The sequence below is a fragment of the Elaeis guineensis genome, chromosome 5, assembly GCF_000442705.2.
Source record: "Elaeis guineensis isolate ETL-2024a chromosome 5, EG11, whole genome shotgun sequence".
Classification (NCBI taxonomy): domain Eukaryota; kingdom Viridiplantae; phylum Streptophyta; class Magnoliopsida; order Arecales; family Arecaceae; genus Elaeis; species Elaeis guineensis.
Window position 1 is genome coordinate 23,323,879 of NC_025997.2, and position 24,312 is coordinate 23,348,190.

Sequence of the window (24,312 nt, forward strand, 5' to 3'; positions counted from 1 at the left end):
TTCATTACTCTCTTTTTATTTTTTTCAGATTTAGATAATTAATTACAAGCATAGACAATAATTTTGAGAGAGAGCTTTTAGAGATGAGATTTGGCATTGTCAAGTGTCAACTTCATTGAATTTAGATTTATTTTTATGTTATTTTAGTGAAACTTTATTTGATGTAGGATATGATTTAGTTATTTGAATTAAAATTGAATAATCATTATTTAAATTTTACTCCACTGTAATACATTGATATCATGATAAGATGTCTTGCATGCTTATAAGAAGAGTTGCCTACGAGTATGCGACGATTGTCATGACCTTCAACTCACAATCTTAGATCAGAAGCATGACAAACATGAAGTAAATATCTGATTTATCAATACTGAATTAATGATTGCAGACCCATGATTAAAAGATTATCAGCCAAATAGTTTAAAGATCATATGGATCATATGGAAATCATTAGTTCAATTCTTGTTTGCTTTGCTTCTTTTATAACATTTATGATATTCTTAGAAATAAAGGATATGGTTTTTATTTTATGCACATAAAGTTCGTATCATAAATAAAACTAAACTATGAATGGCTTTTGAGAAGTTATTTATAAACAAAAGTATAAAGTGTTTAAATAAAAAATTTCATGCATTGTAATATATGGAAAGAACTATTCAGTTTATAAGATATAACCATCATAATTCGTATATTAAAATTCTTTATTTAAGTAAGAGTTTTGACTTGAGTTAATTTATTGTCATATTATAGTTTTATTTATCACCTATTTGGTATCTTGATTGTGCATATAGATCAAGTGAAAGAATATTGTATTCGTCCCAAATATTACGAACTTGATGTAGCCCACTTGTAATCTAATTGTTAAAGATAATTTAAGATAATTAATATTGGGGTAGATCCTCGTCGCTTAGCCGATTCAGTTGAGCCGACTATATTCTATCAACTAAGCTGAGCAGACTATGTTTCGCCAACTAAATTCAGCCGACTAAGATCGACATGCAACTGACAATCATGAATAATATTCGACAGATGACACACCGACTATCTTGATCTAGAAAAAATAAGAATCAAACGATGGTTATTCAGCACAAGTATTAACTACCCACGATCATGGGGTTGTGGGATGTAATAATCACCCACTAATGATCCATTACTCAATTTTAATAATAGTTAATGAGGTAACCGCTCAGTAAATATCATAACTCCCATGTCTCAAATATTAGGGATGAGAGTTACCCAATAACGGCATCACCTATCCTATAAATACCGATAAGCAATAGGAGATCTGGTAAGCAATTTTTGGCTAATTATAAGCTTTTGAGCTCTCATTTTGGCTCTCTGATTGATCCCTTTCTCCAGCTAACTTAAGTATCGGAGGATCTCCGCCGTATAACTTCCGATGAGAAGATTTGTTTTGCAGTTTTACTACCATTTACCGTTCAGGCGTAATAACTTGACTTTCGGCCGGCTAATTTATCGAAGACAGGCTGCAACAAAGATATATAATAATAAATAATTAAAGCTCTTTTGACATAAAGATAGATTTGAGTTAAAATAAGAACTCAACTATGGTTACGATTCCTCGATGGAAGAAAGAAATTATATTAATCTAAAAAAATTCTTAGTCTAACCTATAAATATAGTCTGTGATTTTCATCAAGTATAGACATCGACATCTTCTAGCATAGATTAGAAGAATTTTTTTACAACATTCTTTTACAGGATAGAAGCCAAGTAGATTCATCTTTCGATATTCTCACAATTTTTATCTGTAATTCATTTTGGGCTTGAACAACAATAGCTAAGATATGTTTATTTCGGCATCCAGGTTAAATTTTTTACATCTATCCGTATAACTTCTTTCAACATCTGGTGAGCCCAATATCATAGTTAACATATCTTCTTTTTACTAAAAAAAAAAAAAAAAGCTTTTCAATTCATATACAACTAACAATATTGACAAATTTGTGAAAAATATCTTGACATAGCGGTGAAAAATATATGTAATTCCTCGACATAAGATGCTCATTGCTAGACTACAAATCAAAGAGAGCCCATTCTGCCATCGGCAAACTGTCAGGTTTGAACGTGTCAGGTTTGGCAGCTGATGCTGTTTTGGTCGTCGTTGCAGCAAAGTCCACATTACTGGAAAGAGAAAGACGGCATTGGCAATATTTTATGTCTGTGTCCATGAGGAAGCTGCCACCATTAAAATAAGCTCCATGGAATACCGAGATTTAAGGCGTTTGACAGGGGGGCAAAGATTTGTATCAGTCTCCTGGTCAGGCGTATATGTTGACTGAGCGTCCTCTGACAACTGAAAAGTGTTCTGGTACAGTGAAGACTATCTGTCTCTACAACTTGGTCAAGTGTAAGCAAACAGGAAAGAAAAAACAATATGAACAGCTTTATTATGGTGGCTAGGGTTAATATGTCAAACATGTTTTGTTTTTTCTTTTTTTTTTTTTTTGGTAGATATGTCCAACATGTTTACAAATAGGAAGCACCACTAGATTAAAAGTTCATCTAAAAATCATCTTTCATGATAGACGTTGAAGTATGGTGTATAAACTTTTGTTTTTATAGCTAAAAAATAATGATAACACTGCATAATCTCACTAAGAGGTTTGGTTTACAAACAGAGCAAGGTAATTTATGGCAGATCATTCTATGACATTGTTTGGATGGACTATTCTTCTACTTCTTTTCAATTTCATCAGATTTTTTTTTTTTAATAATATGATGGATTGTACTAAAACTAGAGAGATTTAAATCAAATTAAGACATGAAATGATGAATAAAACCCATTCTTTTCTTACAAAGATGCAAAAAAAAAAAAAAAAAAAGGAAAAAAAATGACAGATCTCATCTGCAGAAGAGGACCACATTGCTGGAGTCATTATGGATGAGAGATATGTGTTTGCTTTGTGGGATCCCTATGGATGCAGAGAAAAGTTTTTTGCAGAGATCAGACTCAAGAGGCTAGATAGAATTAGACTAAACTCCATGGACTATATGCAAATAGATCGATTGGATAAAATGCTTCTTCCCTTTTAAAAAAAAAAAAAAAAAATCTGAGCAGGTTATCCATTTATGCATCCAAAGGTACTACTACAAAGCAGACATGGACCAGGAATGGTTTGAAGGACATGTGAATTGAGCACATAATTGACCCCTGGTGCTGATAGGACTGAACCATAGCATATTAAGGCATGTGATGTGGACCTTCCAATCATGTGTCAGCAGAGAATGTGCATGAATCCATGTGAAGCTGAACATTTCGAACATGGGCGCAGTACTCCCCACAACATGGGGCAGGACTTCGGATGTATTCCCCAACATGGCAGACCATAAAACATTCCATTTAATTTAAACTTTTAAGGAATTCCCACCCCATCTAGCCGGTTGCCTACATTGCCCTTCATAACATATATGGAAGAAACCAATAAAGTTGAAATTTCTATCAAGAGCCAATATCATGGAGCACTAAAAAAAACCTCAGAGATCAGAGACCTTGATAGATTCTTGGCTGCAACCTAGAGGAGAAAGGAGCAGGATGCAAGGACTAAAGAGGAGGAAGGGTACATATTGGATAACTTTATCTTTCCATTTGGTTAATAGAACTTTAGACTAGAAGGCACTCCAAAAGTCAGACAGGCATGGGAGAGAGAGCAGATTTTTGCAGTGAAAGCCAAAATTATCGGCCGCTGCCTGCAATCTCTGGACATCTGAGACTTTTCAAAGGGATATGAGAATCCAAAGCACCAAGAAGTGAGACTTTGTGACCAAAAGGCCCAACTGAGGGGGAAATCTCAGACTGTTTCATGCTAAAAGATGAGAATCCTAGGCATCAAGTTGCGGCTTGCACAGGTGGCAGAATCAACAATCTAATTGGTGGCCATCGTTCTCCTGACGGGGTCATCATCGAATCCACCCGATGACACCAGTGGCCATTGTAATCCATACCTAAGAGATCGTATATGGGTAACATGGACTAATGAGAATTAAAAACTTACGGCTGGTTGAGATGGTGTGGTGGTGTCATTTTGTGTTCCATACCCGAAATAAAAAAAACATCGTGTGCACTGCATGAGATTGATGTTGAAGATGGCTTGTTTGCAAAATTATTTTGGAAGCAATATATTTTTGAATACAAAAGCTTTAATTTTTACAAATTTTTAAAATAAGATTTTATCATATGTGATTATTCAGTCTAATTCTTTCTCTTTTTTTTTTTGATTTTTGAAAACAAAAATAGAAAACCAAAGCAATACCGAACAAGCCCTCATGTTTAACATGCTCTTATGTTACAATGATGTTTTAAAGGGCAAGTAAGATAGAATGGTAGTTTGTTAAAGTAATCTCCTAGTAGAATTAGTACTTGCATATTCATAATCAAGGATTCATGGATATTTTAGCAAAATAGTCCTTTGGCTTATATACCAATCACGAATATATTATAGAAAAGTAGTCTGAAACTATTTGTCAAAAGACTAGTTCATGCAATTCAAACCAATGGACCATGCTGATGATCGGAGAACATTCCACGGTAGGAAGCTGGAATAATTGAAAGCAAAGGGAATAATGCTAATTCATGATTAATTTGGGATTAGGATGAAATATTAGAGATTGAAAATATTGAGGAATAAAAACAAAAGATCTTGTGGAGAATGAGAACAGTTACGCGCAAGGATCCATGGCTCGGCACATAAGGTATATCGTTTTGGTCCCATAGGCCTCACAGTTTACTCTTCAAAGGTGTCTACGTGGAAGGATAATTCCTTCTTATATAAGCTAGAGTTTTCCTTGACTCACTAGTATGGGATTATTGGTGTCCTCCACTTATTAGAACCAACAGAGTCTCCAGTCAAAGGAGACTCCGATATGTACCGTCCGAAGAGTCTCATAGTCAATCGAGGCAGATCTCAGTCCTAAAAAATTAAGATGAACCTCGACCCCTATCTAGTGCACTATTATTACGGACAAAAACTCATGACTCGGCACGTGAAGCATTATCCACTCTGATCCATGGACCTCATGATTTTGTCCTTCAAAAAGTACCTTATATGGGAAGGATGGTTCCCAGCTATATAAGCTAGATCCTCCTCGATTCACAATCAATGTAGGACTATTAGTACCTTCTACATTATTAGAACCATAACATGAGCGAAAAAGAAAGAAAACTCTACCATCTCTATTTTTGTCCGTTTTGTAACTAGAAGTCCCCCGCGCCCCCCCCCAAAAAAAAAAAAAAAATCTGATATTTATTATAATTTATTATATTGGATTTTAAAAATAATCTTTTAAAAAAATACTCCGCACATCTCATAGGTCCAGTATTTATGATGTTGGTATTAATAATAAAAATTTGTTCGTAAAAACTCACCTAATGTGGAGTTCTTTGCTTCCTATGCGGACGCCGATATTAACAACGGGAGTTTTTGCTCAACAATCTTGAAAAGAGTCTGCAGCTTTATGTGTTTCAAAATCTGGAACCTTTTATTTATTATAATTTATTATATTAATATATTATATTTAAAAAATAGATGAATAAAGAAGTTAAAAAATAATACCTGCAAATCGTATGTTAGTTTTGTTCCTAATTCAGGATATATGGCTGAAAGAGAAGCTTTTAGTAGGCCTTGGCATATTAGACATTGATCTACACGTATTAATTCTCATGTGTAGATTTATCTTTTGAACCTCCAACTCAATTATCATGAGATGACCACCACTTCCTAAATGTAATTGTATCCATAGCTGTCAAAAAGGAAATAATGGCGAGCAGACCAAATGAACTGGCCATGCATAGCCTGATGCAGACATACAGGCAGTGTCTTTTCCCAAAGCGATAATGAAGGCTTGCTGATCCCATATTTTAAAAGGGTCATCATTTTCTCACGAACCAACATAAACACCATGGAGGAATGCATCAGCCTTTAAGGAGACGATTGATCGAGAAAGCATCAAACTCTAGTCAGCTTGAATTTGGGAAATAGAGGAACCAAACCCGTTCCCAGCTTTAAGAAGCTTCATTTCATATCTGGTTCAGCTCCCACTACATGACGGTGGTTTCAGCTGAGCTTTACTGAAATGGGCAAATCTGATTCCACTGTGAACATACAAATGTTTTAAGTAGCCTAAATGCTTCGCTGACGTAGTTATTGGCCTGTTGGGGACCTGATAGCTTGATGACACAGGCATTTAGCATAATTGCAATGAGCTCAAGCAGCATCAAAGTTGGCTAAGCCTTTTTGTAGTTCTATCTAAATCTTGTCACGGCCAGCACAAATTCAGGCCTGGAAGTAATTCAAGAATACCAACTAAAGGCGAAAAAAATGCTCCAGCTATAAAATTTGGTATAACATGGTTTTCCAATAGAGATTTCCAGTTCATTTCAAGCAATGAATCTATGTTCACATCCAAATCCATGCCAGCTTTAAGAAAACATCCACCTTCGCAATCATAAGTATAATGAATCACCAGTTACCTTATGCGCTCCCCAACCTTTCAAGTCCTCACTGCTTCCTGCCTCTGGACTGTTTTATTTTGGTTTTATTGAATACCCTGTATCTTTGAGAACTGGGTACCTTCGAAGGCATCCATCAAGGTCAAGGTCTTCACAACATAGAGTTTTATAGCCTGGCTCTTTGCAGTTCTAGCTTACCTATGGTTCCTAGATGGACTTCATCGGGGCCATCTGCAATTCTTAAAGTCCGTGCGGTTGCCCATAAGTGAGACAAAACAGTGTCCGATGATAAACCAGCGGCACCATGAACTTGCATTGCCATGTCGAGCACCTTCAAAGCCATATTTGGTGCTGCTACCTGCCAGATAGGTGATTGGTTTTGCTTCTCAAGTCGGTAGGAAAAAATGGGAATATTCAGGTAGAGTTCTTGATTGTACCTTAGCCATAGCGATGGTTCCACGGGCCTTTTTGTTCCCAAGCCGGTCGAGCTGATCAGCTGCTTCCAGAACTAAGAGCCTTGCCTGCTCCAGTTCGATTCGACACTGTAAAACCCAATGACAGATCATGCTGTCAGCATTTTTCATCAAAAAAGACACTAGATTAAGATGACCAAATGTTAAAAAATGGCTGCACAGAAATTAAAATTGCAAGAGTTTACACACTTTCAAAGGATATTCTATAAACAGAAAAGAGCAATTGTCATTTTTTTTTCTTTCAATCTAGAATATGGATTATGATGAAAGAGAGTGACAATCAGTTTCACTTAGCCAATTTCTACAATTAAATGATTCTGGGTCAGGACGATAGATCCTAATATAACTAAAAATGTGGATAAAAGTGGATGTGAACCTATGCGGTTTGTTCGCTGCATGCCTTTGAGACTGCAGAAGAGTAGTTCACATAATGGGCAATAATAAGGGCCCAGGTATATACTTGTTTCACGCATGAACAAGGTGGATGTTCAAGGAAGAACTGGTGGTGTCAAGAATGAAGCAAATGCACAGCCTGCAAATTATAAGGCACTCACTGAGATGATACAAGTATATGCAGAGACAATCTGCAGCCCTGGAAAGGAGAAAGAAGATAAATGGAAGAGTTTGAAATAAGTGAACACATAAGATAAACTGGAAAATAATAATGCAGAAAGATCTCAAATAGCATGCATTTAAGTTTCTGGTTGGTTGCAAGGTAAACTTTCGAAATGCAAAAGGAAAAATAGAATTTTCACATGGAAAATACTTCAGGGATTTGGAAATAGATATGCCAAAATTTTCAATATTTTATTTAAACAAAAAAATGTAAAACTAGGATTTTCAAAGGAAATTTGCTTTCGACGCAATTCCCCTACCTACCAAGTAGATCCTAATTCAGAAGGTAGTCCATAATAATGGATAGCAGATTTAGGTGCTTGGAATAGGAGGCTCATAGGTCATGATTAATTTCATGCAAAAACCGACATGCTAGAATTTATGGTTTATATTAATTTTCCGAATACCTATGGTTTATAACTTGCATTCGTTTCAAGCATCCATTCACTTCAACAAAGATTCTGTGTAAAGAATCAAACATTAGCACTATGAAATGGTAGTCTTAAAAAATGATGGCAGTCCATTCATTCCAAGACACTTAACTTTAGAACTATCACCACTTAGCACTAGTTCTCAAGTTTTCTGCATTCTGCGTTAAGGTGGCTAACCTAAGTCCTCAAAACCAATATTTAGTGAATGCATCAGCAAAAGCATTACCTTGGCAATACTAGACAAAAAGGAACCTTGCTGTGCAATCAACTTTCCAAAAACTTTCCTTCTAAGAGCCCTTTCAGCCATCATTTGCATGCCACGTTCTGCTGCTCCTATCAGTCTCATGCAATGATGTAATCTTCCAGGACCCAGCCTACCCTGCAAAGATGAAGATGTTCAGGAATTTCAAGTGTTCAGGAGCTCTTTAAGAAGATATTAACTAATGCTTACTTGAGCTATCTCAAACCCTCGTCCTTCTCCAAGCAGGATATTTTCTACTGGCACACGCACATTTTCGAAAGTTATTTCTGCATGACCATGAGGTGCATCATCAAAACCAAAGACCAATAATGGTCTATTTATCTGCACACCAGGAGTATTGATGTCTACTAAAATCATTGACTGTTGTTTATGCTTAGCAGCAGTGAAATCTGTTTTTCCCTGCATGGCAATTCATATCTTTGGTTTACTTGGGGGTAAAATAAAGAAAGAAAGAAAAATAACATCATTCATGTGTCTCAGCACCACTTGCGATGACAACAGTTTTAACTCACCATAACTACAAGAATTTTGCATCTAGGGTCCATTGCTCCACTTGTCCACCACTTCTTTCCGTTAATGACATAAAAATCTCCCTGTCTGCATTAAACATCATTGCAGCAACAGCTAAAGGTAAAAATCCATGTTGGGTGCATCCTAGGGCAGTTGCCAATTTATGAGACAACAGAACAGGTAGATGATTCAACTTCATGAATCATGACACATGAAGAGCAAGAAAAAGAATGCATCAAAAAAATGAAATAAAACAACTCCGTGCCATAGGAAGACTACACATTATTCATATTAGTATACAAGTATGCAATCCAATTCACAGATGTTCTGAACAACCTCTGAACAGACTACAAGTTATTTTTTATGTCAATGACCATGTAAGTCAACTGCAGTCTTCTCCCCACAAAAAGGTGCATCTAGAAGGAATTGACCTCCCGTCATAATAGATCATGAGGTTTCTATCATTATAAAGGTTCATTGCCATAGCCAAATTTCTCTTCTTCCTTCCTTTCTTTTCTTCTTCTTCTTCTTCTCCTTCGTCCTCCTTTTTCTGGAGAAGTTTGCTCTTTTCAGTCAAGTGGTTGGCATGGAGTCAAGCAAGGATGTTAAACAATCAATTAGTTCCTTCTTTCTTCATTTCCCCCATTGTTAGATTCAAACAACCCATTAAAGAGTTACATCCAGGCAATGCCTTTTCTTTTCTTTCTTTCTTCCTTTTTTTTCTTTTGAAAAAAAGGTCTAAGCTAAATACCTGGGGGCAATTATTTATGGGCCAATGCCTGAGACATACCCCAAACTAGCACCGGCAGCTCCACTAACTCTGTAAAACAGTCAAGAGAGAGCCTTACAACTCATTTTGTTTCATATCACAATGCCGTAAATCAGTTCTTGTTCAAATATCTTAAGACCCTTATGTTTTTGTACATTCTTTCATCTTCCAATTTACGACTCACTTTGTCCAACTTTAGCCAGTTACATCATCAAAAATAACACATGCAAAACAGCAAAAGTTTTTCTTCTCAAACATTTACTTTCTGTTCATCGAGTACAGTGCAAACATGTGACTTCTAGTGGAAATTCATTGAACAGGCTCAACTACTGAACTAGGCCTGCTGTAGAATTATCATACAAAATTAGATTATCATGCAAGTTCTTGGACATCATGGATCTATTCATTTAGATTATCTTACCAACAAAAAGCATTTAAATTATATCAATTATCACTTTTATACAAAATTTCCAAGTCTAACCATCCTTCAAAATCGATGCAGCATGCTTTCTATCCTCCTGATTAAGATTGACTGGTTCTACTTCATAATGAAAACAACCTAATCCAAAAGAAGCAGAGATGATGCTTTTAAGTTTATAAATCTGAAAACAGTGCCCATAAGTCTGCTTATGCTAACTAAAACACAGTATAGATCATTTAACTAGAAAAGCCAACTAAATTGAATTTGGATAAAGAAAAATGCATTGCTTGAGTATGCAGAATGTGGACACAGTGAACTACCGAGTATATAATATATATCAGGCAAATAATTATTTGATATAAATATATGGCACTGGCTGTTGTAACAGAAAATAACCTACAACCAATGTAAAAAATAATGAGAAAAAACTTTAAACGATCAGAAAGGACTGAAGTACAAGATTACCCATCCAACATCCCAATTTGAACAGAACAGTAACATTATGAAAGTTGCTTTATGTACAAAAATAAGTTATTGGATACCACATGAACACGAAATGGATGTAAACAATATGCAAAATTGCATGTTATACCAACTAGACAAAGAAAAAGTATACAAAAATTCCATAAACCCAAGAAACAGTGATGAACCAAATGCTTGCAGCATAAATGGAAGGCAAATGATGAAAGTTTAATAATTTTGCATGTGATATGCCTGGGAAGACAATATATAGTGTTTTTGCAAGGAATTTGCATCTTTAAACCAAACATTGTTTCAGCCTGCCATATGATCTTACCTAGTAATCGAGCATTCAATGTTGGTTGCATCAGAAGATGCAACTTGTGGCTCCGTCATTGCAAATCCAGACCGAATTTTTCCTTCTAGTAAAGGAATAAGCCACTCTTTAAGTTGTTCCTTAGTTCCATATCTCAACAAACCTAAACAGAAAACCATAGTTGGAATCAGAATATTATTGTCACGCCATATGTGATCATTGAACTTGACAAGCACTGAGACAAGACATATCAGTGAACTTGAATATTCTTTTTCCGCATTTTAACAATATGTCTTTTAAGGTCTTTCTAGTGGCTCCAAATTCTAACTATTTGATTCATGCACCCACCACCCCCCCCCCCCAAAAAAAACCTCTTTCCTTCTTTTTTGTGCTGTGGGGGATGTGGGGGTGAAATCAAATAGTTAGAATTTGGAGCAAGTAGAAAGACCTTAAAAAACATGTTGTTAAATGACAAAAATGAGGAGAGAACAATGATATCCAAGATTACAAAGATGCCTAGTTTCCTCGATGGAACATATTCATTTAAGTGTAAATGTGTTAAAGGTTGAAAAGGATTTATAAGCTTTTATATCAAATCATGGATCACAAATACTCATTGTATATTGACATGATGAAGAAAAGGTGTGGAGGAAACAGCAACTATCACCATATTATGGCATGTTGAATTGATTGTCATTTCCAGAGTCTGATATATATTTCATAAGTACTTTAAAAATCAAATTTTCAAATCATGGTCTACACCCTCAACATGAACTTCTCCGACTATAAATGTGAGACTAAATGTCAGTCCCTGAGCACTCTATTACAGTCTGCTTGTCGAGCTTTCATCAAGTAATAGATTCCCTTTATTGTTTAAACAATATTTTAATCATACAGGAGTTTGTTCATCTCAACAGATACAGAGCCACTCGGTGACAAAAAATACAAAACCCAACAAAAACATTATCTAGTATCAGTTTGCTCAATGATGGCAGGGCTCTTCAAGATGAAATGTCAACTGTAGTGACCTTAAATAATTTTGTAGTCATTTCATAATTCCCAACTACTTGAATGAGGATAAACTATTAAATTGTCAAATAGGACCATCCAGATCACCCTATACCTTCTTCAGAGCCTACATGCTCTCCTGATCGTCTGGTTCCTCATTTCTTGCCATCCCTTTGAAGCAACAGTTAATTCTCATGTCAATTTTCTTGTCATGCTCATCCTCAGAGCCATCTTTCTGCTGATTGTCCCCTAATGCATTGCCCTGCTAGGCTTTTTTGACATAGATGGCAATATCGCATCACCATCCAAAGGACATAATACATGCATTGCAACCACTGATTATTTCTCAAAATTGAGTCATAGTCTCTTCCGGTAGCTGTTCATGCCAAACAGGCACCACAAGCTTATCAAGAGGCTATCCATAAAAATAATGTCTAACATCCAAATGACAAGCACCATGTTTGAGGAGAGCGTATTTCAGCATTCCTTAGACCATACTCCTTTTCCAGCAGAAGAGTCCCTGTCAACAAGTGCATCAAGAGACTCAACATGCCAATGATAGCTCGGCAAAATGCAGTAACCTGGATTCTTTGATTTACCCAAAACTTGGAAAGATTTAAAGGATCCACACTTACAAGCCCACAACCCACACTCATACCCAAGCCCATGTAGCATTGCTGAAAGCTTCATCCAAAAGCATGGCATATAAACTATGATAAAAGTAAAACCATTGATCCTGCAGTAAAGATGGGAACAGTTTGTAATGTCTAACAACAAGGCCTACAATATAAGCTGTTTATGTTATGGATTTCCCTAAGGATCATTCACATCAAGGGTATCAATGGGCTAGGAAAGACTCAAGCCTGAATAGAGCCTGTGGTTTAAACCTCAGGTCAGAGGCTGACCTGGCTCAAAGCCAGACCAAGGGTATAAGGCCCAACCTGACTGGAGTTTGGATACTATTTCCAGGCAAGGTCAAGCTCAAATTGGGCCACAGTTCTTTTCCAACATGTTTCAAACAGCCCAAAAAGGTTTGGGCTTTATCCTATTTCGGGTACAATAGGGCTTCAGGGATCAAAATTTGAACCAACTCATTTCTACAGGTAGGGACTCTCAGTCCACTTGGAATGGCTCTACCAATTGACAGCCTACTTAGCATCCATGTCTATTAAGACTTAACTGGGCTTTGGTTTGGCGGTTGGGGGCGGGAAGGCATGAATGTTCCACGCCGACGAGTTTATTTATAACAAGTCAAAATGGAGTTATGTTAGTTGATATTGTGGTGATCATTTAAACATCACTTATCTTATTTAAAAAGTTCCCGGCATTGATTTTTTCATTAAACTTCAATAGCTCAGGGCCCTTTAACATTTGCATATGAGACCTCACTTTCTTGCTTTATAATTCATTGAAAAGGTAGTAATTAGGTTTATCATTTAAGTATATGGATTGTTGCAGTATTGATGCTGAAAAAATCTACTCAAAATTTTAAGGTCATTTTTTAGGAAAAGAAAATCTCCTGAAGTTGTCGTGTATCAAATATTTGTTCAATTCTAATGAAGATTCCCAAGGACATTTTCCATCTAATAATCTTGATGCATAAGTTTAATCTAAAATATATTTGGTGCCTGTGAAGTACTGGTAGAAACAACACCTATCTTACAACAGCAAACATACTTTTATATCCTTTCATGCAAAAATACTCATGACTTTCCGCTTAGACTCAAATTCAGTCCCCAACTTGAGTTTCTTCAAACTAAAGCTAGATGTCTTATTTAAATTAAAGTATTTCCAATTCTTTTTGAGTCTACTTATGACCAGGTGACCATAAAGGGAGCAAATGAAAATTTTGCTACTTCACTGTCAATATTAAAAGATATCAAAAACAATCCATTGAATGTATAATGATGTAATTCATCAATGTAGTAATCATTAGCAGTCACAAAGCAAAAGAAACCATAAATATGAATTACTGCCATTGATAACAAAAGACATTCCTGACTGAAACTATGACAAATGTTATGAGAGGTTCACCAGATTAAAACACAGTCACTAAAGCATTTAGGACATAATGGGCTTTTATGTACCTCCATATTACAGTGTCGCGCACCACAATTAAAAATTTGTGGTGCCAAACAGAACGGCCCATTATCTCACACAAATATCATACTCAAGGTTGAAAGCCCTGCACCTAGCAAATGATCATTCCAGTATCCTGCAGAAGCATGATCTTCTCCATCAAAAAGCAAGTTTCCTTGCTCCTAGCAGCACTGTCCAACTGCACATGAACCACAGCCATACACAACTAATTACAAAAAAATATGCCATCACTTCATAACCAAGCAGCAATTGCTTAAAAATAAACTAATAGAAGTATATTGAAGAAAGCATGGATCAAACACAAAATTTGTTTCACCCTATAAGTGGATCAAAAGATAAATGAAAATAAAGAGTATATGGATAAGATAATACAGGGATCCACAAGTTCCACAGGCCTTCTCTCTTTGCTAACTCTATTAATTTTCTTCTTGTGGATGAATTGTCCAGCGTGCAGTTGATTGTGCAAGTTCATAAACCGCTTTCCATTGGGTAAATATGATTTCCATAAACATTAGTAATTTATTACGAAGTTCAAAACCTTTTGACTAGTACAAATTTGCCCTGTTCTTATGCAGGGTATGAATCTTCTTTCTCTTTATCCAATTTTTCCAAGAAACTTCTGAATCCAGAATACTGAATACAAATCCCAAGAGTGACATGTTTTGTAGATCTCTGAAGCAACTAAAATCTTGATGTGGAAAAGATACTGATATAGTATTTATAAACCATACATGCACACTGAACAAAAATTAAGTTTCTTATCTTGATATCCAAATGAAAATATTGCAAACTATAAGAGACTAGATTTTGGTTCGAGTCATTAAGGTCTTCTTCTAACATTGACCTTCTGCATTGAAAAATGAGAATAAATGCTGGCATTAATTTGCTACCATGCTGTAAAAATGAGCCTAAAAGAACAGAAGTTACCCAGACAAATGACCACAGTAACTGAATCAACCACAAACTATGAGCATTATGTTATGTGAATTCTTTTATGCCATTTATTTCCCATGAGGGGTACAGCAATCATCAACCTAAGCCACAGAACAGTTGAACTTGTAACAACGATTTACAGCATCTTTCACAATATAGTGTTTATCAGAGTATTGTTAGATGGAGTTGTTCAGAACTCAGTCATGATCTTAAAAAGTAAGAATGCAGGAGATCTGGAGTGAGTTTATCCAGTTAGTAAACAGCATAAATAGCAAGTGATCCCTGAAAGCATAAGTTTTCCTAAATAAGCTTTCCAAGACTTCAACTATTACTCTTTGAGTAGTTCAAAAATGGGGTGCCATGATAATGTTTTAGGAAGATGATGCAGCTTGGGCAAAATCACTAAACCACATGGTTTGGCCAATTTAAAATTTAATGCTTTGAAAAAATCCCAGAGTTTTAAAACAATAGGTAAGCTACCAGGATTAATTTAGTCAGGTTTTGTTCAATGAGGTGATTCTGTCCACTTCAAATCAGTCCTCATGAAAGTACGCAGAATAGAATCAGATCCATGCTGACCAGTCGGGCGGTATGGTTCGATACATCCCCATATCAGACTATACCAGGTCCAACCAACACGGCAAACAAGTTGAAGGAGGGAGAACTAAAGTATTAAAAAAGAGAGGGAGGGAGGAAGACAGGAAAGGGAGGTTGGCGGAGACACCGGCAGTAGCCATCAGAGGGCCATGGAGGGAGAGAGAGGAAGAGAGAGAGAAACGAAAGGAGGGGGAGGCTGGTGGTGGCTGTCGGAGGACCGCGGAGGCCTCCATAAGAACGGAATCCCCCCCACCCGAGGGGGCTTCCATTGGTTTGAAACAGACTGTTGCCGGACTTCACTATGAATCAGGGCAAAAAAAAAAAAATTGCCCTATTCGAAACAAGGGACAATCACCCATGTTTCAATTCACAGAAGTCGAAGGAGATTTCAGCCTTCCAAGGGCCTCAGCGGCCCTCCAATAGTCACCCACCGGCCTCCCCTCCTTCCATTTCTCTCCCTCCCTCCCTCTCTCTCTCTCTCACTCTATCTATCTATCTATCTATCTATTTTCATCTATTTGGACTTAGACAGAACTCTGGAGGCCTCAATAGCCCTCCGATGGTCTTGACAGGATATCGATGGCACCACCAACCTTCTTCTCTCTCCCTCCCCCCCCCTCTTCCTCTCTTCCTTCTCCCTTTATTTTCTAGGTGTTCTAAATTGAAAGCCCAAACCACACCGGTAGGCCGTTGGTATGGTTTGGCATGCCCAAAATCACTTGGCTCGAGATGGTTCGGCGAACCTTAGCCCTCACTCTTATGAAAACATAAATGGTTATTGCTGTGAAATTTTCCTTGATGGAAGTCAATAGGAAAAGGTATAGCTGATATACTAGGTGATGAATGCTCAGCATTATCATCATTTGCCAGCAGCATCCTCAGAAGATACCTAAGTTCTAGGAAATGCTTCTACTGGTACAAAAGCATTCTACATATTAATATCTAATAAGCAGATTATCTCCAATATCTAATATGCTTCTGAGGAACAAAGTTGGTCCCATGATTGATATAAATAGTTTTTAAGATATATTAACTATAATCTTTTTCAGTCCTCAAATATATACCATATTTTTTTGATGAGAAAAACAAAAAATATCAAATCATATGATAACTATTATCTACATGCATGGTGCATCCCTCCATATATCTTTCCATTTCTGCCAGAAAAAATAAAAACGTTCAGCCTCTATTTCATCCTTCTATCTTCTACACTTCTAAATGTTTTAGTCTAATCTCAGAGTTTCTCAATTTCCATATTTTCTTTTCGTCCTTTGGTTTTAAAGAATTTTGAAATATGGATTGAAGTCAATAATCAACACTGTGGCTGAAACAGTTCTGCTCAGCAATAACACATGATTCTAAACTCCATTTGACAGAAGTTCTTTATAATAAGAATACAACCAGAACATCTAACATACACAAGAATGCTCACAGAAGTAAATATTTACTGGCATGAAAATAACCACTTGACAAGATCTGAAATTAATTTTGATAACATAAGTACCTTGTGGGGGCTGAAGAGGAAGCACAGATTTTTTATTAATAAATGCCCAGGCATAATCAATCAAAACATTAGCTATGTTTCCAGCATATCGAGCACGCTCACCACCAGAAGCATTACCCTGCATTTGTGTTTGGCATTTAAATACAAATAAACAACATGTTGAAATTTTGCATTAGGGAGGGTGAATACCAAAGTCCATCTGTGATATACTCCTGCATAAATGGATGCCCCTCGGAACAAAGAAAAGGCAACATAGAATTTCCAGCCTGCAGCTGGCCAGGGTTTTCCCTGAGATCAATTTCAGATAAAAAGGTTAGCAATAGTAAGTATGGGACGAAGGGCCAATGTGATAAATGAAGTCACCACCAGAAGATTGCTAAAAACAGAACCATCAAGTCAGTGCTTACTGAAGCAGAGCAGTATACAGCCAGGTATTCTGCTAAAGAAGGAATGCCTTCTGGAGTACCATTAAATTCAAATCCTCCATATGATTCTCTATCAACTAGCATCACGTCCACAATATAAGGCTGCAAAAAGTATTAAGTCAAGTTTGACTTGACACTATTGTGTTCAAAAGCTTTAGACAATCATTTCATGCTTTGCAGGCACTATTTTAAAATATTTCAATTGATGGTAATTACAAAATATAAACTCTACATATTTAGAGCTAAAATTCATGATAGTACTGATTAAATGATATGGAAAGATTGAAATTATACCAGACATGCACCATGTAAGAGCATGCCAATTCTTTAACTAGTTCTGTGACTTCTGTCAATGTTGCTAGTGATACATGTGATGGATTTTGCAGTATCCGCTATGATGTTTCTTATCCATCAGCTGAGTACATTTGAAAATGATTAACCCACATCTTAGCTGCCTGAATTGGCAGCACATGCAGATATAGTGAAGCATAGTTAAAAAATCAGAAGCACCTAAGAAGCAGTAATTTAGAAAAAAAATTGTTCCAGCAATAAATGATGATTGATCTGAAAGGAAGTCGCAGCAAAGAAGGTGACAACCAAGGCATGCCATACTGTACCGAGCCAAGAGGTATGGGGCATACTGTATTGTGTTAGTTCAGTACCTGCATGTGGTACAGGGGACATATCAACATGCGGTATGCCAAACCAACCTCAATACCAAGAATACTGACACAATAACAGGGTAGCACCAGTACAGGGCCTGGTACTGAGATGACGTACTTCGATGACAGCATTCAGAAGTGGGTGTGAAAGAAAGAGCAAGCATTTGAATGATTGAATAGGGCATGATGCTCTGGTTAGAACAACTCAAACTAATAAGATTCATATACATTAACCTAAATGCAAGACTATGTAGCACAACCTGGATAAGAAATTCATTCTCTCAAAGCATTCATCTAGTAAAAGAAAGATGAGCTATGGTATATGGGTTGAATGACCTATGAAATGTATATGATCATAGCTATGTGTAAAGCATGTTCCTGTTATACAGAAATTTTTGGCATATTTAAGTAAATATTTTTCCATCACTCATTCATTACATTATTGCAAATGTGAAAGTAGCTGAAGTAAATTTTCAAAGTGACAAACTAATCCAAACAAATTAAAGCACCTGAATCCTGATACATCAAATTTTCACCACCTGAAAGTAATATGGAAGGATCATGGCCTATTAAACACTTAAGCCATAATCAATAGCCTCCTAGAATTAGAGAAATAACAAGTTAGAACTACAACAATGCAATCCATGATGACACGAAATCCTTTTAATACTGGAAGATAGGACAAGGAAACGAGTACAAAGGAAACAGGGTCTGTGTATGTTATGCAAGAAATGGATATCATAAATTACAGAAAATGTAGTAATGATATAATACAAATAAAGCAGTATACTTATAAGTATAATACAAAAGAATGAAAGAAAGGAGAAAGTACCAAGCTGCTGTATGCAACATCACACATTTGGTTCCCCAAAGTTGATAGTTCCCAATCAAGAATACCAATAACTCGATCCTGTAGAAGAAATGAAGGAAAATCGTGAGCCTTCTTGTATAAATATCAGAACAGCAGTATATCAGGTGCTTATTAGCCCAAGGGGCGTTCATCACTTTTCTGGATGTCAAACTGATTGCTGCCTAGTGTAGATATCTCAGGGCCAATTATAACATCAAAAGGCACATAAAAAATGGTGTAAAGTATGAGAAGAAATGCTACACATTCATTAGCCCATTAGCAGGGATACAAAAAAAGATGAGATAGCCATTACTCATTTTAAGATAGTTCGAAGTCAAAAGCCAACTACAACATGCTATAGAACCCTCACAAGAGCCATATTTAAAAGTTGTATCTTTCATTCCAGTAATTTTTGTTGGAGAGTGGGATAGTCCCACGTCGGATAGGCAAGGGACTTTAGGTGGCCTTAAATACACAAACCCACCCTCCTATAAACTTAAGATTTTGGGCTGGACTGCTGACATGGCATCGGAGTTATCATCCTTTAACCATCTCATTTCACTTCATTCTCCCCCTTGCTTTTCACATGTTGATCTTCAGATTTTGCCCTGCAGGTTCTCCATGTGCAAAGGGGTGCTAGAGATTGGGATAGCCCACATCAGATACACAAGGGACATTAGGTGGCCTAAAAGACACATGAGCCCATCCATCTATCAGCTTAAGCTTTTGAGATGGGTTGCTAACATGGTATCAAAGCCAGCCACCCCTTAGCTATCCATTCGCTCCCTTCTCCCCTATTGCTTTCAACATGTACCTAAAGTCCCTTTCCTATCCAATGTGGGACCATCCCACTTTCCATCATTCCCTCGGACATGGAGAACCAACAGGATGAAACCCGAAGAAGGGAGACAAATGAAAAACAATGAGAGAGAACAAAGCGAAATGGACAGCTAAATCCAGACCAAAAGCTTAAGCTGATGGATTGATGGGCTCATACGTATTTCAAGCCACCTAATATCCCTTGCCTATCTGATGCAGGATCATCCCACTGTCCAACAAGATCTTGTTATTGTGGTTAAAAAAGAGAAGAGATAGATCAGACTCCAATAATATGATAACTTTTAGGCATACAAGAGCCAGCCTATCATAATGTTCCTCCCCCCTTCCATAGTTCCAAGGAGATCATGTTTTATCAAGCAAAACAAAGAAAACTCATAAAATGGCCCCAGCGATAAGATCTGAACTTGTGCTTTTGGGGATTACTCATACAGTCATACACATATGTAATCATATATATGTGTGTGTATGTATGCACGTATGTACATACATACATACATATGTGTGTGTGTGTGTGTGTGTAACCTTCGAAATTTTTCTTTTCTTTAGTTTGTAATATGGAGATTTTTAAGATGTAACAAGTGTATTTTAGTTTCTCTTTATGGAAAAAAAAAAGTATAATTTTAAATGTACACACAATAAACATAATCATTAAAAGTGTAGAAAATAGAGATATCTATTTTCATTATAAAGCTATCCAAAATAGTCGATTATGTAAATTTCAATTGAATGCACACCAAGCGACATAGGCATGGAAAACAATACTTATATTATATCCTCTCTCTCTTCCTCTTACTCTCCCTAGTATGCAGCTATTTGTTTGAATAAAGCAAAATGCAAATGCAATAGTTGAGCATATATGCAAATAACCAACCTCAACAGGATGAAAGACTAGGTTATCAATCCGAAAGTCCCCATGAACAAGACCAGTGCCTGATGCTGCTGAGGAATCTTCCTGTGGAATATGTTGCTTCAGCCAACTAGCCAGATCTAGCATCTTAGGATTTTGATCAGGTTTCCTTCACCAGTTGAAGCAAGATATTGCTTCTCCCACCTTTCTACCTATCACAGACAGATGAGCATTTTCATTGAAGCATATCAACATTAATTTTTCATGTTTGTCTAAAAGTCTGCGAGTATATTAAGAAACCTGATATAGTTCTATGCTATGCCCTGGAGGTCACAAGTTCGAAACATAGAAACAACCTCTCCAAATATAGGGGTAAGGCTGTGTATATTTAACCCTCCCCAGACTCCATGATGGAAGGAGCCTTGGGCACTGTGATGCCCTTTATTTAGTATTGCGAGCAAAATTAGCAATATGCCTAAGGTAATCTCCATCAATTTACAAAGTTTATTTGATTCATGCAAGGTATTCGGACCCAATTTCACTAGTTCAAGGAATGACTACTCTTAACTTTGCCTTTATTTGGTTAATCTAATATATACTTCTGAAGACACCCTTATTTAGCAGCATGCTAATATCAAAAAGCACACCAACTTGCATAGGTTAACAGACACACATCAAGGCACCAAATACCAGACCCATGCAAATATGCTTCTCACACTCCAATTAGCCCAGCTCTGACACTTGGTCCTCAATGTGAATACACAACTAAGGAGGTAGAAGTTTAGCATATATTAGCATATATGAATATCATAATCAATAAGAGACTGCCAAAAATAACCAAGCCACCCAGATGCTTCACTACTTTATCCTCGAACCACTGAGCTTTCCAACTTCCTCTAATGTACATATGTTTTCTCTATCCCATGTGTATTACCAAAAATCCATCACAACAATCTCTCTCTATGCCCTTATTATCATATTTTTCCACACTTCTTCCTTTCATGGAACAAAAAGGTTCACTTATTTAATAGTAAAAAATCAAAATAAAACAGTAAAATAGTCATGAAAATAAATGATCCAGTTTTCACAATCCATTCAGGCAATGGCTACTGGTTCCACACTGAGAGCATGAACTCATTCATAAAAAGGCTTTTTATAATAAGATGCCCACCAGAGAATTTGGAGGCATCCTTATACACGGACAGGAGTACAGGTAAATCATAGTTCAATAGTTAAGCCATTTGAAGTAAACAAGTGAACTTACCTGTCTCTTGCAGTAGTTTTCCCTCCTCCCAAATTTTTGTAGCCCAATGGAATCCACATTAACTTTGTGTAGAGAAGCTAGAGCTCTCGCAGTTGCTTGATATATTGCCTTCCTCCTTTCAGGATAATTCCCTGTCACAGAAATGAAGGATTAGTTAAAACATTCATCTATAAAATTTAAAAAAAAAAAAAAGAAAAAAAGGTACAGAATAGCAAGCTCAGACCTTCCTAACCCAGGTATTCAATTTGATATTGTAATAACATATGCTAAACTGTTACCAACTTCAGAAAATACAAGCAAATCAAGGATCATGAATCTTACTGGTAGCTTATTATCTAGAAACATCCGTCCCTCCAAATACTCCATTATATAGAAAGATGTTCCGAGTATGCTCGTATCAGTGCACAGACAAAAAACCTTAGGAACTGGAACATCTGTATGAACACCTAATGCCTTGAGAACCTGTTTCATCATCGAAAAATCAAATGGAAACAGTGGAGAGGCAGGGGAAAAGAAACTAAAATAACACATGAAACTGCAATGCAATTACTGAATTAAATGGAAGAACTACTCGTTTTACAAATTAGCCTGCGCAGTGTCATTATATCAACTCATTTGTACCCTGTTTGGTTAAAAGAACCATGCACAAATATTTAATAATCAACCAAATAAAGGTGGAAGAAAATAAGGCCAGTGCATGACAAATATCACATTGTAATGGAGATCTATCTATAAATTGAAGATTGAACAATGACTAGAATGCTTCCCTTTACCTTTTTTTCAGAAAATAATATAAACACCTTGAGCTAAAAATATTTGAACTAAGATAAACATTAGCTAAAAGTGAAGATCAGCATGTAGGCAAGTCAATATGCCAGAATGCATGACAAGTTGACAACTATTGAGTTATGAAAACTAGATATTAACCGCTGAGCAAATAGAACTACCAAGAACCTAGCCTTTTCCGGTTCAACTTGATAAGCACAGACTCACTGTTTATTCTTGATATATCTTACTGAAGAAATATAGGAAGTAGCTAGATGGGGTGAATGAAGAAAAACAACTATGATTTGCAAACTCTGGTTTGTAATCAGCGAGCATGTGATTTAGGAGAATCTTACATAATGGCTGAATTGTAAAATGTTCTAAAGAATCACATTTGCTAGAAAAAATGTGTTCAATTGCAAACATAAAAACAAAGCATAGAGCTCAGCAGTCCCAAACTTCCAGTGCACACTTTTTGATGATTAGTAGGGTTGAAATTGGATCGGATATGGATCGGATACTAGTATATTCATATCTATATTTGTTTTTTCTAACAAATACAAATATAGATACAAATATTAGTCAGATTGAAAAATTTATATCTATATTTGTCTTAAACGGATACAAATCGGATACTGCAAATATGGATATAAATATGGATATAAAGTGGATAATTAAACTTCATAACCACAAAATCAAAGATATGACCAAGTGGATGGTAAATCAAATTACCAGCATATTAATGTGGCTATATATTTTCTTTAAAAGTTAACGAGTGTTATATAAAATTAAATAGTATTATAAATAGAATCAGATACTTGGATATGGATCATATAATTGCCTATCCTTATCCATATCCATTTTTTTTTGATAGATATTAATATGGATACAGATATTAATTGGATGGTCAAATTTCTATCTGTATCTGAATAGATTCAGATACAAAAATGTATCTGGATGGATATTATCTGATCCACTTTCACCTCCAAGGATTAAGGCACAATGGAAGTGAGGATATAGGTTCAGTGTCAGGGGCAATAAGCCATACTACGAGAACAAATCACTTCTCTTGTTATAACTGTCGAAATAACGCATCAAGATTCTCATAAGCTTATTTCATGTCATACCAATTTTTTTCTCCTTTGAACTGCATCGAAAGGTGCAACCCATTTGCGCGAGCAATAGTCACCTCTTCAGAACTCGAGATGTACTCGCCCAATACAAGAAAAGAACCCACCATTTCTTTTATCAAATTATAAAATTAACTGGTGCTGCCAGAAAAAAGTCCATCTTTTATAACGATCGTTACATGCGAGGAAGCATAAGGATCCATAATTCCACTTCATCCCGAACCCAAAATTCGGTCTTTTCCCTTTCCCAAACAATCATCGCATATAGAGCTCACAACCGAAGAAAATTTGGATATAAAAGATGAGAAGGAGAAGAGCGAGACCTGGAACTCCCTCTCAACAGCATGAGCGGACTCGAGGAGAACACCGGGGGGTTTCTTTCTTAAGACGTAGCGCTTGACAGCCCCAGGGAAGACTCGGGAAACGGCTTCCAAGCAGAAGGTGGGGTTGGATTGGCCGTGGCCGAACTGCAAGACGGTCAGGTCCACCGGCGGCGGCGGGAAGCCCTCCACGTTGGCCGCAGCGTAGCGGAGCAGCGCCGCCTCGTCGAACCGGTGCCCCGAGTTCACCGGGTCGAGGAGATTGGAAGTGAGCATCGCCATCGGAGAACCCTTGCTAGCTCAGAACGCCGAGAGAGAGAGAGAGATTTGAACAGTGGGCAA

General features: G+C 36.7%; 1 pseudogene; it reads right to left on the reverse strand.

Annotated features, from left to right (window-relative positions):
• Nucleotides 1-6,324: 6,324 nt before the first annotated feature.
• Nucleotides 6,325-24,312, reverse strand: LOC140858116 (probable acyl-CoA dehydrogenase IBR3; annotated as a pseudogene).